This window comes from Mytilus galloprovincialis, chromosome 11, assembly GCF_965363235.1.
Source record: "Mytilus galloprovincialis chromosome 11, xbMytGall1.hap1.1, whole genome shotgun sequence".
Taxonomy (NCBI): Eukaryota; Metazoa; Mollusca; class Bivalvia; order Mytilida; family Mytilidae; genus Mytilus; species Mytilus galloprovincialis.
In genome coordinates this window covers 52,164-71,432 of record NC_134848.1, presented here as the reverse complement: position 1 = coordinate 71,432, position 19,269 = coordinate 52,164, and positions in this window count along the sequence as shown.

Here is a 19,269-nt window from a genome sequence, read left to right as displayed (position 1 = left end):
CAGCAAAAGCTGATTTCTAATTATAAAACAGTTACATCAGATGTAAATATAGAAAATAGTATCCTTTCTACTTGAGACTGTGACACATCTAGTTTTAGATATGTACCCTATGGTAATGTCATTATAGGAGACCTCAACATCGTCGAAGACCATGAGGTCAAATAAATATCAGACAACCCGTTGTCGGGTTGCTACCCCTAAATTGGTGATTTTATGAAAATTTTTGGTTATTATCTTGACTATTATTATCGATAGTGATAACCTGTAAACAGCAATAATGTTGAGCAAAGTAAGACCTACAAATAAGTCACATGACCAAAATGGTAATTTGACCCCTTACGGAGTAATTGCCTTTTATAGTAATTTTTTTTAACAATTTTTCTAAATTTTAATACTTTTTGAAAACATAACAGTATATTTCCTCTGTAAAAGAGGGACGAAAGATACCAAAGGGACAGTCAAACTCATAAATCTAAAACAAACTGACAACGCCATGGCTAAAAATGAAAAAGACAAACAGAAAAACAATAGTACATATGACACAACATAGAAAACTAAAGAATAAACAACACGAACCCCAACAAAAACTAGGGGTGATCTCAGGTGCTCCGGAAGGATAAGCAGATCCTGCTCCACATGTGGTACCCGTCGTGTTGCTTATGTGATTACAAATCCGGTAAATAGTCTAATTCGGTAGGTCACATTCATGAAAGGGAAGGGGATTGTAGTTACGACGTAAGGAATATATCCGATATCATTTGTGAAACGGTTATTCCATAACGGTCAACCTGTAACTACTGGACCAAGTTCATTATTGATTAAAATAATTGTTTTCAGCCAGAATATGCATTTAAGTAAGATCTACAAACACATCACCATCACCAAGACACTTTTTGTCATGTTTCTAAAGAGCTGGGAAATTATATAAAATACATGAAATGCAAACCTTGCCTAGGTAAATGGGTTTGCATTGACACTTGTCATTAGTTGTGATCTTATTTGATTCAATAACATATTCATGTTTATTATTATTATCATTTTCTGTTGTCTATACAACAATAAGATAGCTCTTGAATATCTATTGATTTTAAATATAATAAAGAGTAAAAATATTGTCGATTTCTTCGTCTAAATAGTAAAGACTTCTATTCTGCGAAGATTAGATATATGGCTCATCAGTATGTTAAGGAGCTTCCGCATAGACTAGACCATGTATTTTAAACCCGTTTCATTTGTAAAGTCCAATTTTTGATGTTTTACACAGTCAATTGCTTTAACAGCCATTTGTTTCGGTAATTAATAATTGAAATAAAGGCTGTAGAATAGAGGTACTATTTATTTTCATAAATATTTCAAACGATATGTCTTATAGTTCACTTACCCCATATACCGATGAAATAAACCATCAATGAATAAAAGTCTGTTTTCATTATAGTTGTTTTTATCATGCTAGAATTATAGTTCACTTACCCAATATACCGATGAAATAAACCATAAATGAATAAAAGTCTGCTTTCATTATAGTTGTTTTTATCATGCTAGAATTAAAGAAAAAACCCACATTCATTAAAAGTTCACATAAGTTGCATGGTTGTCAATGAGACAGCTATCCACTAGAGTGTACAAGTATACCTTCCATTCTATATATTGTAATATTCAGTGAGAGTAACATATATTATAGTTTAGACATGATTTATTCCTTTTGAATGGTTTGTGATGAGAATTCAAGTGTATTTGTTTAAAATCAAAGTTTGAAAATCAATACACAAGTAAATGTATCATCTAAACTACTATATGATTTCAAATATTGATTACAACTTAATTAAACTGTTATTTGTTTTTCCCATGGTCTAGTTTGAAAAATCATTATTTTTCAATATCCAATAAATCAAATAAATAATTTAAAAGTTTTACATTTTTGCTTTTCATTGCCTTGTCATAGCTGGTTATGCGGTATTGCTTTTGTTGAAGGCCATACGGTATTCTTAAGTATATAACATTTGTATTAGGTCTATGGAAAAATGGAGTTGTATCATTAACAATCGTTATCATTGTCCGTTGGACGTTTGAATAGCAAAAACGTTAAAAAAATAGATCATTTTAATCTGAAATGGTATGCACACGTGATCTATAAGATTAAAAAAAAAAGTAAAGTGTCACGTCATGATAGAAACTGATTTGTTTTATAAAAGAGGGGGAATCACGTTGACGTCAGAGCTTCATATGTGCGCGCGTTGAACGCTTTTACAACCCTATAAAATTACAAAAAGGAGCATTCAGTTCTTAGAATTTTAATTGTAGTGTACAACCACGAACTTAATCGGTAATCTTTTCGTATATTAAGATTTTTATTTGTTTATATTTCTAATGGTTTTTGTATTTTGTACGAAAACCAAATTAAATGTGGGACAACCTTGCTACTAAGGATTCTAATGAAACATGCGATTTGTAAGTTAAATTGTATATACTTGTTACTAAAATGAATACTCGAACGCATATACATTGGTAAAAATATACCTTAAATTAATATCGTACTGCGGTAAAATTTTACCAAAAAAGCGGTATTATGAAATAATTCTTGTGGTTTTTTTTTCTTAAAAGAAGACAAGTATGATGCACGTTTTTTGGTTTAAATTGCATTTATTATTTCATATAACTATTCATTGATTAGTTTACCAAATATAAAGAAAACATTAGGGAAAATATAAATAAATACATGATTATTTCTAATGGATCACGCTTCAAACTTAAATCAGATAAACAGTTATATGGGCGTTTTTCAATAAAAACGTATTTTCTTGTCCCAGCCACTTTAAAAAAATTATGTTTGATCTTTGCAAGTAATTTTTTGTGCAGTCAGTACATTGAATTAGATTTAACATTTTTAAGCAAAGAAACAGTTTATTTGTAGAGGGATTGATAAGATATTGACTCCTGAATGGTCCAAAACAACCAAAATGGCATGTCCCTAGACCGCCTGTTCAACATTCATACTCTAAAATATCGTAAAAAAATGAAGATATAAATGTTATTTTTACTTTACATAAGTTCTTTAATAATTCAAAAGTATGTTCAGAGCCAACATATTTTAATAAACAGCTTTCAATATAGGATTTTTAATTTCAGAAGGTGTGTCCCTCACAAAATGTCCACTACGAAACGAAGTCATTAAAATTTGCTAATAAACAGTTTTATAAAATCAATGTAATTTTTGTTTGCAAGACATTAGGGTCTTACAAAAGAAGTGATGCTTTTATAACGGCAACTAAATTGTTGGTAAGAAAAATTGAGCACATCAAATGGACCAGATTGATACCGTATTTTTGTTAATGTCCACTACGAAACGGGTCAAATCTCCTTCAGTATCTGGTTTTAAAATTATGACAAAAATATCAGTGTACAGCTTAATAAATGCTTTGATGAATACAATCAGTCTTGTTACTATTGCAATATAGGGATTGTGGGGAAAAAAATAAAACATGCGAATATGTCCCCTACGAAACGGTCCTGTACGAAACAAGTATGGAAAAAAAAAACGTTTCGTAGTGGACACTACCACTACCATGCAGTCTTTTTTTTAATCTTTTTTCAATTATATTCGTGCAAAACAAATAACAAGGGTTAGTTTCATGTAATTTTTATTATGTTTTTATTAACATATAATAGGGTTGATGTCAACTACGAAACTTTTTGTCCACTACGAAACGGTTTTGTCCACTACGTAACGCATCAAAATGTCCACTACGTAACATGAGTTGTACCTTCATATGTGAAGTACTGTCTAATCTTTAACGATAAAAATGGTTTTCCAATTCAGAAAAAAATGAGATTTTTCTAGTATTTAAAGTAAACAAACTGGAATGTCTATAGGAAACATTTAAAATTGCAAAAAATATGTGTGTTTAAAAGAAGTTTCGTAGCTACGAAACAGTACACAAATTATGAAAATAATATCATTTTAAAGAATATTTAAGATTGCACTTTTTGTTTACAAACAGGTCTATAATAGAGGTATTCAAAATAACTCTTGAAATTAAATTTTAGACAAGTTGATTTTCCATTTTGCTTAGGTCTGAAAGTTACGTTTTTATTGAAAAAATTATAACACATTTATAATTTAAAGTAAAGATACAAACGCTCTCAATAATATAAAGGACTGATATTCGTTATATGTGAACTTAAAAATGTTTTAAGTTGTGAATATTTGTCTTTCATGTTATATTAGATGACGTCACGGTCATATGACAATTTAATGACTATGAGATAATAAACAAGACACCGTCAGCCAATCAGAAGACGCGTTACATTCAAAAATTAAATTATTAAAAATTGAAAATTAAGAGTTAATTTAGTTATTTATTTTGTTAGTTGCAACGGATTATAAATGCCTAAATATAACATTTTTCACTAATCTCTTTTTTTCATTTTCACGAACTTTTTCTTGGAGCCCTGTATATGGAAAAGTACATCAGTTGGCTTTAGGAATTCTTGAAACTCTGGCAACAAGAATTTGATTCGATCTCGTAAAATCGTTTTCCATGTTGTGGTGGAATGTTGGTGTTTTCCAGAAATCCCCATCTACTTTCACTTTAGTTCTTCTTCTTGCTGTATTCCCTCCTTCCAATAGGGAGCACCAATTTCAACTTGATATTTTATGTTTATAATCAATTTACTCAATCCCAAGTTGCAGGTGTGTTCGAGTCCTATCTGAGTTGACCAGGATTGTGAGTTTTTCTATCGAAGTTATGTACTGTCCGCGCAGTTCGGCTTCTTTTAATAATTATAAATAGCAAATAGCGCTGAACGTGGTATTGAACATCAACAAATCAATGAATAAATGTTTTACCCAAAACAAAGTTTACTTATTGCTGATATGCAGGGTCAAATGAACCCTGTCAGATGGATAGTCTTAAAAGTTTAATTCGGTTGATAATTATCATGTGTTGTTGATAATTGGGAGGTTTATTTTTTTAATTTTCAATATCCTTTCATCCGTTCGTGTGTCGGATTTTGAAAATCTTATTTATAGAAATGATATGTTGACATATGGGTATCTTTTCGTATTTTCCTTGTACGTATATCACGATTTCGTGCAAGTTTTTTTTTACATCTTTAGATATCTGTTTTTTCTATAAAATAATACCCACGTAATTTCAAATGGGGAGGGGTATAATAAATTTTTAATTCCTTTTTAGGAAGATTTTACACTAGATAACTTGCAAAAAGAGACAGTCGTCAAACAAATAGTGAGTAAACCTTTTTTGATTAATTTCTTCATTTTATACTCATATGAAAAAATTGAGAATGGAAATTGGGAATGTGTCATAGAGAAAACAACCCGACATAAGCGCAGAAAACAGCCGAAGGCCACCGATGGGTCTCCAATACAACGAGAAACTCCCGCACCTGGAGAAGTTGTTCAGCTGGCCAGGGTTAGGGTTAGGCCAAAACAAAAATATATGCTGATTCAGTAATTATGGACGCCATACTAAACCCCGAAGTATACACAAGTATCTAAAATAAAAAATCATACAAGACTAACAAAAGCCAGATGCATTTGACTTGGGACAGTGACTACTAACTGCATGCCCGCACCTTTTGAATTAATTCATTGAGGATTTAAAGAAAATCATTACATCTTTCAAAAGATATTGCATAAACCATTCGGATGCATTTTGTTATTAACACAAAGTTGAACTGTATTAACTACATATTTGACAATTATTTTGTTTTTCAATTTTCAGACAAAGATTTCAAAACTATTAACAACTAAGAAGCAATTGATACAGGAATTGAAGGAAATGAATTACCAAGCTGATCACATGATACACGTAAATTGCTTGACCTGAACTTTAGTATTTTTAGACCACCATAGTTTTTCGAACCCAAAGTGTTAGAAATTGGATAATTCACTTGTTTCTGGGACATCTAGGACAAGATTTTATATATTTCATATTTACAGAGGCGAAATTATGGAAATATAACTGAATTAATTATTTTACTCAGTGGATGAAAGGTTGTTTATCGTAATCAATAAATTTCATAGAAACAGCTTTTAACCTTATTCCTATGAACTGATTTTTTTTTGTTCATTAAAAATTAATATAAGTACAATGATTATACTTTTGTATATCAGACCCACATTTCATCTACAAAACAACTCATCATTGTCAATCAATTAAAAAAAAGGCAAAAAGGCAAAATAAAGCATGAAGTTGAGGACCCAATTCGTACTTGTAATGTCATAAAATTGAATGTATGGTTGTGTCGCCCTTTCATTTTATTATTATTTCTATAACTTGTATTTTCACTGGAATTTCATTTTATAGCTTAACTATATCGATTTTACTATTTGTGAGTCAGTTTGCGTTACATTCTACAATTGCTTTTCCACCGAAAAAGGCACTGATTGTAGGAAAGAAATTGTCTGCTTTTGTCCTTTTTAGTTGATACCAAAATGAGAATGATAATTTGAATTTTTTGAAATTTTAAACAATGTAATGAATAGACCGTACATGTTTAGATTTATTTTGCGAAATTTTAAAACAGTTGTTCTGTAGGATAATCATGAGAAAAGGTTTTTTTAAGGATGTAAGCTCCTCTGGTCTTATCAATATAGTGCCATAAAAAAATGTTCCCACTAACACCTTGTTTTCTTTCTACAAATTGATAACATATGATTAAACTAGTCAATGCATAAAACTTTAGCGAGAATTATTTCCCGCCAACTTTTAATGGCTCATATCTCGAGAATAATCACAGGAACTCCTCTTTTTCATTTGCCATTTTAGTTTCTTTAAAGAATAACTGTAATATTTTTTCTGTCTATGAAGAAATAACATCAAAAATGTGGTGCACACTTTTAAAGTGAGCACCACTTTTGTTATGTTATTTCGAATAGACAGATAAAATACTGTACTTGTACTTTTTTCGCGGGTACTTATTTTCGCGAATTGTGTATTTCAAACACGTTCGCGGGTATTTATTTTCGCGATTTTATAATTATTGCCTTTTAGTTGAAAGGTTTGATTTAGATTCGCGTGTACTTATTTTTGCGATAATAAGCCAACCGCGAAATTTGTTAAAATAAGTACACCGCGAAAATAAGTACAACTACAGTATTACAGCTATTTCGAATGATTTAATCCTAAATTCCATTTTTAACCGGAATAAACCATGAAAAAACGATGATGACGTTACGATCACATGACTAAATTATGTCTATGAGCTCAAGAACAAAACGACGTCAGCCAATCAGAAGACGCGTTACATACAAAATTATATTATTTATTGATATACTTAGTCTTTTACGAAGCTTTTGTTTTTAAATAGAATATCAAACGTCACGTAAGAATTCTAAATGACAAATCATAGGTAAAGAGAACATATGGGTTAATTGTTTATAATCTAATTAACAGAAGGCTCCACAGCAGCCTGTATCGCAGGACTTCCAACAGAAATATGCAAATGTAGTGCGGGAGTTAGACGATGTCAATGAAGAATTAAGTGAATCCTTGATGAACGAACTTCACTACTATCCAGCGGTGAGATTCAGTAATGCATACCATTTTATTCTAAATACTTTTGTAAAGTGTATATTATTTTACAAACTTAACCTTTACCCTATATGAGCTTTTTCAACATAATTGTTTTGACTTTTTAGGCTAAATACTACTATCATAATGTAAATTATTGATTAAGCAATAGATTATATACAATGGTTCATTACAAACAGATACATTTAGCTATATTTTCACTATTTCTACTATCAAAAATTAAAATGTTTCTTGTATTATAATAAAATTTATATTTAGAGACAAGCAATGAAAATAATAGAGAGTAGTTTTTTACGTCGTAACCATTCTTGACATCATATTCTTAATCCAAGAAATTCTGTCAGTTTCAACACAAATCATAGAAACATTTGATAAACAGTCTTCTTTTCTGTTTATTTGTGAGAGCTGTTTCATGAGTCGTTGTTGGAGGTATACCAAAAATTCATATAAAAAAATCTGTTAAGTTATTAGGGCAGATCTCATCAGAATTGTTTTAAAAATCTACCCTTATGTGCTGTTCCAGGAGAAATGGTATGGGGATAAGAACAAGTAGTTTCAAAATATACATGAAATCTGTTTGTCAGGGGATTCCAAAAGTAATCGTATGCAATATGGAAGAAAGTGACCGGAGTGAAATTTGATAATTTGAAATATTTTTATTTATGTGAACATATTCTTGTCTTTCAGTTAGCACCAACGCAAGGATTAACACCATTTGATGAGTCATCAGAAATCCGAAAACGATGTGATGAACAGGTCGAGGAAATGGTTGACAGAATCAAACAGGTTTGTAGATAATCTCTTATACAGCAAGATATGTTAAGTTGGAGACCTGCCCTTAGCGTTTTTAGACACATTTAACTGTACACTATATACACACACACACATATATATATATAATATCAATAATGTGGTCATTGTTATAAATTTCCTGTTTATAAATCTTTGAATTTATCGAAAAACTAAGGATTTTCTTATCCCAGGCACATATTACCTTAGCCTTATTTGGCACATTTTTTTGAAATTTTGGATCCTCAATGTTCTTCCAACTTTGTACTTGTTTGGCTTTATAAGTACTTTGATATGAGCGTCACTGATGAGTCTTATGTAGACGAAACGCGCGTCTAGCGTACTAAATTATAATCCTGGTACCTTTGATAACTACTTCATAACATGGCTCGGACATAGATAAAACACCTCATTGGTTGGAAAATATAGCAGAGCTTTAGAATTCATACTAAAAACCTGTTGGGGATAACTTCTATGCCACGAAATATAGAAAAACTGTGTCGTTTTTTGTCCTTGGAAAGAAACCACAAATAGCACAATCACTAGCTGATCACAAGGCACATAAAATAACAACAGAAAACCTTAAATTAATAATGATTGGTGTTAAGATGCGAACAGTTATGCTAAGGATAATTCAAGCAAATACAATTATACAAAAAATGAGAAATAAATATAATATAAATGATAAATTGTCTGTTCCTTTCACATACTTATACATAATTAACTACGTTGTAAATATATAATAACATCATCGTCTCTGTGTTATTCTAATTCAAGAAGTTATATTCATTTTGTCGAATATTATCCATCTTGTGTACACTCGTACCGCTTATGTTGTTTAATAACTTTTTTAAGCTAAATGTAACCCCATTACCGCAGTAAGAAATATAATACCTTGAATAGAAAATTATACCGTTTTCATAGAATATTACCATGTTTTTTTTTTGTGGCGAATATAACCCATTTTATGTAAATCAGTACCGCTTTGTCAATAAATCGATTGTTTTCGGCAAATGTTACTACTTTTGGATTACATTACCGCAGTTAGGAAATATTATAATCATTAAATCTTTATTAAAATTTACTTCTAGTGTAGGCAGCCGTTTTATTGCATTTCATTGGAAATTTTCAATTCCTTAGATAAAGAACAGGAGTGGAATAGTATTTGAGTGTGTTTGTCATTCTGGTCTCCTTGTATTTTAAAACTGCAAGTACCCCTTAACTGATCAATGTTCCTTTGTTCTTTTTCAGGAAGCTTCCGCTACAGATAACATGCTAATAGAGGCAGGTGGCAAACACATTGTGAGTAAACTTTTATTGATTATTTTACATTACATGCTCAAATGGTTTATACATATACATGTGCATTGACCGAGACTACCCATTGAATATCCGCACCTTTTGAATGTTATTCAGTGAAGTTTTAAAGAAAATCATAAAATCGTTCAATAGATATTGCATAAACCATTCAGATGCATTTTGTTACGAACTCATATTTACATTGTATCAACAACATTAAGCTATCAAGTAGGAAAGAGTGTGAATCACATTGTAAGTATGAATCACTGTGATCATATGCTTTTTTGAAGCTGAGATAAAATAAAATAGTGATTGTAAAAATATTAACCTATCATAAATGTGTTCCAGTTGAAAAGAGTTGCATTTATGGTGTTTCTGTCAATCTCTTCGCCTTGTATTTTATACTTTCCCTTAATATTAACTAGCACAGTTAAACTGTATCAAGTACATTACACCTCCAAGCAGGAGAAAGTGGCAAGAACATTGTAAGTAGGAATTCAGATATTCATATGCTTTTTAATACGCTTGAATAAAAGAAATGGGATTTAGTAATAAAAACCCAATCTAAATGTGTTCCAGTTAAGTTTTTTTTTAAGCATACCCTTCATATTTTTTCTTTAGGTATATTCTGCATTGTTTTCTTTAAGCATAACCTGCTCAGTTTTCTTTAAGCATACCCTACATAGTTTTTTAAGCATACCCTGTATAGTTTATTTTAAACATACCCTGCATAGTTTTCTTTAAGCATACCCTACATAGTTTTCTTTAAGCATACCCTACATAGTTTTTTAAGCATACCCTACATAGTTTTCTTTAAGCATACCCTACATAGTTTTCTTTAAGCATACCCTGCATAGTTTTCTTTAAGCATACCCTACATAGTTTTCTTTAAGCATACCCTACATAGTTTTCTTTATGCCTACCCTACATAGTTTTCTTTAAGCATACCCTACATAGTTTTTTTCAAGCATAACCTGTATAGTTTATTTTAAGCATACTCTGCATATTTTAATATGGAATTAATCCTGTTCCAATAAAACTGTCGGGAAAATTTTTAAATTTCTGTTATTAGTGTATATATCTATTATGATCAACCTGAAAAAAACCCGTTGATTTAGTATGGACTGAGATATTCGAATACATAAGAATCTTTTTTGTACCAATTATTCTCAAAATCATGACGAGAAGCTTCTTCCACATTTAAAGAGAACGTGAATCAGGGTCATAGGACTGAATATGTTGATCAACAGATCTACCCAACCCATCATCTTATTGTACAAATTAACAATTTTGGGGACCGACCTCCTAACCCCTCTTGTGTTAATTTTTGGAATTGTTTTGAATTAATTAAGATGTCGACATAGCATACTAAACCACCAGAAGATGATTTCTGCAAGCTGAAATTTTATCCGTGAAGTTTTATTGGAATTTTATACAAATATATCATGCTTACAAGGGGTATTTGCCAAAAATACCGGTTGAGAGGTACAAATTTCCAGAGCCGTTAGGCGAGGGAAATTTGATTACCTCGAAACCGGTATTTTTGGCAAATACCCCTTGTAAGCATGATATAATTGTTTAATTCCACCGAATGTTCCACCTCAGAGAGTTTATTATAATCAAGTATCATATGAAATTTCGACTTGAATGTATAATTTTTGTATACACTGCAGCTGAGCTATTGTGGATTCCAGTTTTATGTGACCGGTTGACAATTCGTTGAGTTTTATTTATGACGTCATTCCCGGAATTTTTACGTCATTCGGTCAAAATTCAATAATGATGCTTTTTATCCTAAATATTTCATCTGGAACCATATATTTAGAATGACCATGAATTTGTCATATTAGAACAGAAATAATTCATTGAGTTATTTTTAGACATGGTATTCCCCATCTGCCATGGTATTTGCTAGGGTATTTCCCATCTGCCATGGAATTTGCTAGCAAATACCCCGGCATATGGAATTCCCTAATGGCAAATACCCCGGCAGAGAAAAGAAAATCTCAATAAATAGAAATTGGTGAAAAATACCATGGTTCTCATCCAATCAAAATACAGCATTATTACATAAGGTGGAATTACATAAGAAATATGTTCAATTACACGAAACCTTGTCTTCAATATATGAGTGTTTCGTGCTGAATTAAGGTGTAACACCACTAATTCAGGCCCGGCCAGAAAGTAGTACATATTTAACACAAAATAGTTCCTACGCATGAGTGTAACTTTCAAAATATGTACAATATTTAGATATTTTTGGTATCAAATGAAAGCTGAAGGACTGGTGATCATTGTAGAACTCTTTTGGACTTTTTATTTTGAAAATTAAAAAAACTGCACCAAATTTTAAAAAGAGGGTACATTTTGTCTGTTTGTCAGATCTGAAGTACCTGTTTTGGTACAACCGAAGTTCCGGAAACCAGTTCTTTCTTATATGCAATTAAAGGTATGTTTATTATACCCCAAGCAACGAAGTTGCGGAGGGTATAATGTTTTTGACCCGTCCGTCCGTCCGTCCGTCAGTCCGTTCGTCAGTCCAGTTTCTTGTCATCGCAACTCCTCTCAAACCACACAACAGAATTTCACGAAACCTTTTCAGATAATAAGGACATACTATGTAGTTGTGCATATCGACGGGAAATTGCGATTCAATTTTTTTTCTAGGAGTTACGCCCCTTTGAACTTATTTACTTTAATCAGTTTGTTAATGTACTACTGCAACAGTTTGTCATCGCAACTCCTCTCAAACCACACAACAGAATTTCACGAAACCTTTTCAGATAATAAGGACATACTATGTAGTTGTGCATATCGACGGGAAATTGCGATTCAATTTTTTTCTAGGAGTTACGCCCCTTTGAACTTATTTACTTTATTGTACTACTGCAACAGTTTGTCATCGCAACTCCTCTCAAACCACACAACAGAATTTCACGAAACCTTTTCAGATAATAAGGACATACTATGTAGTTGTGCATATCGACGGGAAATTGCGATTCAATTTTTGTTCTAGGAGTTACGCCCCTTTGAACTTATTTACTTAATGTACTACTGCAACAGTTTGTCATCGCAACTCCTCTCAAACCACACAATAGAATTTCACGAAATCTTTTTATATGAAAAGGACATATTATGTAGTTGTGCATATCGACGGGAAATTGCGATTCAATTTTTTTTCTAGGAGTTACGCCCCTTTGAACTTATTTACTTTAATGTACTACTGAAACAGTTTGTCATCGCAACTCCTCTCAAACCACACAACAGAATTTCACGAAACCTTTTCAGATAATAAGGAAATACTATGTAGTTGTGCATATCGACGGGAAATTACGATTCAATTTTATTTCTAGGAGTTACGCCCCTTTGAACTTATTTGCTTCAATGTACTACTGCAACAGTTTGTCATCGCAACTCCTCTGAAACTACACAACAGAATTTCATGAAACCTTTTCAGATAATAAGGACATACTATGTAGTTGTGCATATCGACTGGAAATTACGATTCAATTTTATTTCTAGGAGTTACGCCCCTTTGAACTTATTTGCCTCACTATATTGTTGACTCCTCTCGCTTGGAATTTATGTACTACTGCAACAGTTTGTCATCACAACTACTCTCAAACCATACAACAGAATTTCACGAAACCTTTTCAGATAATAAGGACATACTATGTAGTTGTGCATATCGACAGGAAATTATGATTCAATTTTTTTTCATCGCAACTCCTCTCAAACCACACAATAGAATTTCACGAAATCTTTTTATATGAAAAGGACATATTATGTAGTTGTGCATATCGACGGGAAATTGCGATTCAATTTTTTTTCTAGGAGTTACGCCCCTTTGAACTTATTTACTTTAATGTACTACTGAAACAGTTTGTCATCGCAACTCCTCTCAAACCACACAACAGAATTTCACGAAACCTTTTCAGATAATAAGGACATACTATGTAGTTGTGCATATCGACGGGAAATTACGATTCAATTTTATTTCTAGGAGTTACGCCCCTTTGAACTTATTTGCTTCAATGTACTACTGCAACAGTTTGTCATCGCAACTCCTCTGAAACTACACAACAGAATTTCATGAAACCTTTTCAGATAATAAGGACATACTATGTAGTTGTGCATATCGACGGGAAATTACGATTCAATTTTATTTCTAGGAGTTACGCCCCTTTGAACTTATTTGCCTCACTATACTGTTGACTCCTCTCGCTTGGAATCTATGTACTACTGCAACAGTTTGTCATCACAACTACTCTCAAACCATACAACAGAATTTCACGAAACCTTTTCAGATAATAAGGACATACTATGTAGATGTGCATATCGACAGGAAATTATGATTCAATTTTTTTTCTAGGAGTTACGCTCCTTTGATCTTATTTGCTTCAATGTACTTCTGCAACAGTTTGTCATCGCAACTCCTCTGAAACCACACAACAGAATTTCATGAAACTTTGTACATAATAAGGACATACTATGAAGATGTGCATATTGACAGGAAATTATGATTCAGTCTTTTTTTTTTATACAATTTTCTTTTCTTACACTTATTTTATTTCTCCAATGACAATGTGGGGACGTGGGGTATGTGAGCGTGCTCACTAAGGTTCTTTAATTTTTTCAGTACAAGACACCATAAAGTGTTGCTTTGAAATGCAATGATTGCCACCTTATTTGAACTTAAAACAAAAGAGGTGTGCCTGCTTGAAACGGAGGAATTTAACATAGAAAGCAATGGGACCATGAATTAGTGGTGTACTTCCTATTACAGAGAATCATCAGAAATCCAATTTTTAGAAGTTGTACCTATTCCAATGAAAATAAGTCAAATTTGATGTTAGTAATCGTGTTTATTCATCTTTTTTTGGTGAACCATCCTGTTTATGGGAAATTTAAGCTCTTAAATTGGCATACTCAAGTATTTTAGCCTTTTATGGTCAAACAACATGCATGCAGTTAAGACTTGACTCCAAGTTCTTATTTATGCATTTTTTGTGATTGAAATCAATAAAACATGAATTTTATGACTTGTATATGGTACAAAATAGCTCTTGGTCAAAATAATCCTATGATTTTTCAAGTTTTATTGTGTTTCTTATGGTAGCCTTTTACAATCTAGGCAAATGGTATAAACTCATATAAGAATTCTAAAATCTCACTGTACATGCAATTTTGAACCAGTTTTGCAAGTTATCTAGCTGAGGGATATATAAATTGCTCTTAATAATCTATGTTTTACCACAGAATTATGGTTTATACAAAAAAAGCCCTTTTCCAATTTCAAGAAAAAAGGGGGAACAATTTTCTCATTTATGTCTTAAGTTTGGACTAATTTATTTTTATTGATGAAGAACATCTGATACAAATATGACTATTGATAAGCACATAGATTTCCTACTAGAAATTAATAAATAAAACAATGATATTGAGAATAAATAAAGCATATTGGCCATTGGTAATATCCATATGCAGTTTTCTTTCAATAACCCATATGTTACTACCAGTCCAATTTGAGCTTTAAATTAGTAAAATAGTATTTGGACTACAGCTTAATATGTTTTTTATTGCTTGAAATAGATCATAGAATGAAATAAAGTAATGATCAAGTCAATATAGCAAGTTTAGTTCTGTTATAGGTGTAACACCACTAATTCAGGCCCGGCCAGAAAGCACATACAAGAAAGTAGTACATATTTAACACAAAATAGTTCCTACGCATGAGTGTTACTTTCAAAATATGTACAATATTTAGATATTTTTGGTATCAAATGAAAGATGAAGGACTGGTGATCATTGTAGAACTCTTTTGGACTTTTTATTTTGAAAATTAAAAAAACTGCACCAAATTTTAAAAAGAGGGTACATTTTGTCTGTTTGTCAGATCTGAAGTACCTGTTTTGGTACAACCGAAGTTCCGGAAACCAGTTCTTTCTTATATGCAATTAAAGGTATGTTTATTTTTTCAGTACAAGACACCATAAAGTGTTGCTTTGAAATGTAATGAATGCCACTTTATTTGAACTTAAAACAAAAGAGGTGTGCCTGCATGAAACGGAGGAATTTAACATAGAAAGCAATGGGACCATGAATTAGTGGTGTACTTCCTATTAGATACAATTTTTCTTTTAATACTTCGATCATCAGTTTATAATCATAGAATGAACAAAAGATTTGTTTACCTGACTATGCAGTATTGGCTTTACTCATTGTTGGAGACCGTTCGGTGATCTATAGTTATTTTCTGTGTCATTTGGACTCTGGTTAAAAGTCGTCTCATTGGCAATTATATCACGTCTTCTTTTTTATATAATCTTTATTTCAAATTCACACTCATAGGGGTCAAGCAATATATAAACACACAATCAAATAATTAAAAACAATGCAATATAAAGCAATACAACACAACAGAAAATATTAAGCTTGTCTGGCATGGGTCTGACCCCATTGTTTTAAAGACCGCTTAATAATACTTATGTGACATGGATCTGACCCCCGCAGTTCTAAAGACCGCTTAATAAAGGTTGTCTGACCCCCCTCAATTCTAAGGACCGCTTAATAAAGGTTATCTGACATGGACCTGGTCCTCTCAGTTCTAAACACCGCTTAATAAAGCTTGTCTGATATAGGTCTGATCTCCTCTGTTCTAAAAACCGCTTAATAAAGCTTACACTCTGACATTGGTCTGACCCACTCTTTTCTAAAGACCTTTTAATAAAGCTTACCTGACATGGGTCTGACCCCCTGTGTTCTAAAGACCGCTTAATGAAGCATGTCTGACATGGGTCTGACCCCACAGTACCAAAGGCCGCCTAAGTAAAGCTTGTTAGACATGGGTCTGATTTCCTATGTTCCAAAGACCGCTTAAATAAAGCTTGTCTGACATTGGTCTGACCTCCCTCAGTTCTAAAAACTGCTTAATAAAGCTTATTCGACATGGCTCTGACCCCCTGTGTTCTAAAGACCGCTTATTCAAGCTTATCTGACATGGGTCTGACCCACTGTGTTCTAAAGACCGCTTAATTAAGCTTATCTGAGATGGGTCTGACCCCCTTAGTTCTAAATACCGCTTAATAAAGCTTGTCTGACATGGGTCTGACCCCCTGTGTTCTAAAGACCGCTTAATAAAGCTTATCTGACATGGGTCTGACCCCCTGTGTTCTAAAGACACCTTAATTAAGCTTATCTGACATGGGTATGACCCCCTGTGTTCTAAAGACCGCTTAATTAAGCTTATCTGAGATGGGTCTGACCCCCTCAGTTCTAAAGACCGCTTAATAAAGCTTGTCTGACATGGATCCTACCCTCCTCAGATCTAAAAACTGCTTAATAAAGCTTATCTAACATGGTTCTGACCACCTGTGTTCTAAAGACGGCTTAATAAAGCTGATCTGACATGGGTCTGACCCCCTGTGTTCTAAAGACCGCTTAAAAAGGCTTGTCTGACATGGGTCTGACCCCCTATGTTCTAAAGACCGCTTAATTAAGCTTATCTGACATGGGTCTGACCCCCTGTGTTCTAAAGACCGCTTAATAAAGCTTATCTGAGATGGGTCTGACCCCCTTAGTTCTACATACCGCTTAATAAAGCTTGTCTGACATGGGTCTGACCCCCTGTGTTCTAAAGACCGCTTAATAAAGCTTATCTGACATGGGTCTGACCCCCTGTGTTCTAAAGACCGCTTAATTAAGCTTATCTGACATGGGTATGACCCCGTGTGCTCTAAAGACCGCTTAATTAAGCTTATCTGAGATGGGTCTGACCCCCTCAGTTCTAAAGACCGTTTAATAAAGCTTGTCTGACATGGGTCCTACCCTCCTCAGATCTAAAAACTGCTTAATAAAGCTTATCTAACATGGTTCTGACCCCCTGTGTTCTAAAGACCGCTTAATAAAGCTTATCTAACATGGTTCTGACCCCCTGTGTTCTAAAGACCGCTTAATAAAGCTGATATGACATGGGTCTGACCCCCTGTGTTCTATACACCTTAATTAAGCTTATCTGACATGGGTATGACCCCTGTGTTCTAAAGACCGCTTAATTAAGCTTATCTGAGATGGGTCTGACCCCCTCAGTTCTAAAGACCGCTTAATAAAGCTTGTCTGACATGGGTCCTACCCTCCTCAGATCTAAAAACTGCTTAATAAAGCTTATCTAACATGGTTCTGACCACCTGTGTTCTAAAGACGGCTTAATAAAGCTGATCTGACATGGGTCTGACCCCCTATGTTCTAAAGACCGCTTAATTAAGCTTATCTGACATGGATCTGACCCCCTGTGTTCTAAAGATCGCTTAATAAAGCTTATCTGAGATGGGTCTGACCCACTTAGTTCTAAATACCGCTTAATAAAGCTTGTCTGACATGGGTCTGACCCCCTGTGTTCTAAAGACCGCTTAATAAAGCTGATCTGACATGGGTCTGACCAACCCTGTGTTCTAAAGACCGCTTAATTAAGCTTATCTGACATGGGTCTGACCCCCTGTGCTCTAAAGACCGCTTAATTAAGCTTATCTGAGATGGGTCTGCACTAGTAACCCGAATTTAGCTTGAACGGACAAAAACGTGTTAACGCTATTTAAATGAGATTAATTGTTATTTGATAAAGATTGACAAAAATTAAAAAATATTTTTACTTCATTTCAATTCATTTCAATTCATTTCAATTCATTTTAACGCCAGTCAAATAGATTTCTTTGCGGTGAATCAATTGAAATCAAGTTGCTGGTAATGAACGTCCAACTATTAGGCCACGCCCCCGTTAAACTATTTCAAACAGGCATCAATTCGTTTTAAACATCGTTGAGACCCGAGCTTTGTACAGGTAAATCACTCAAGCAAGACAAACTTTATTTATTTATCGGGTTTTTTTTCATCCAATTTTATCGAATTCAGTTAAATGTGTGTATTCTTAGTAAAGTCGCATGCTTCACAATTGTTAACAAATGAATGAACAATAGATGTGACATTTTTAAAAGAAATTTAAATAAAAACATTAAAATATTGATGCACGGTTTAAAAAATGTGATTCTGTTGAAAATAAAATAGTAAACTTGCAAACTTTCAATCCATTTGTTCTCATCGAGGTCCGCGTTCATGTTTCAATGCGATACGTAACATGAAAGTCCAATATGTTACAAATGTATAGACTCTACGATGTCCGAGTTCTGTCCAAAATAAATAATTGATAGCACTTATAAGACATAATGTTGGAATATTTGTCTTTTGTTGAAGTCGACACGTCTCCCTCTAGATGGCTTTCGGTTATTTCCGTAGTTCGGTTGCTGTCTCATTGGCGTATATCTTACATCTCCTTTTTTTCGTGCATCACTTATTTATCATGTGCACTGATGGCTGAAAAAAATCTAATCATATACCTCGATAGCACTGCCTGTCACGTTTCTTTTGCATCAAATAGAGCGGTTTGATTTGGATTTGAATGGGTTTTACTAAACGTCTAGTGGCAAATATTTCACCCATAATACAGCCATTATGTCAGTGGCACATCTGCGTTTTTTTTCTGAAGTTTATTAACGAATGATCTCGAATATCAGTTACCCATTCGTGAACGTAATGGACGTATGATGAATGAAGTTCCATGTTTTATCTTTTA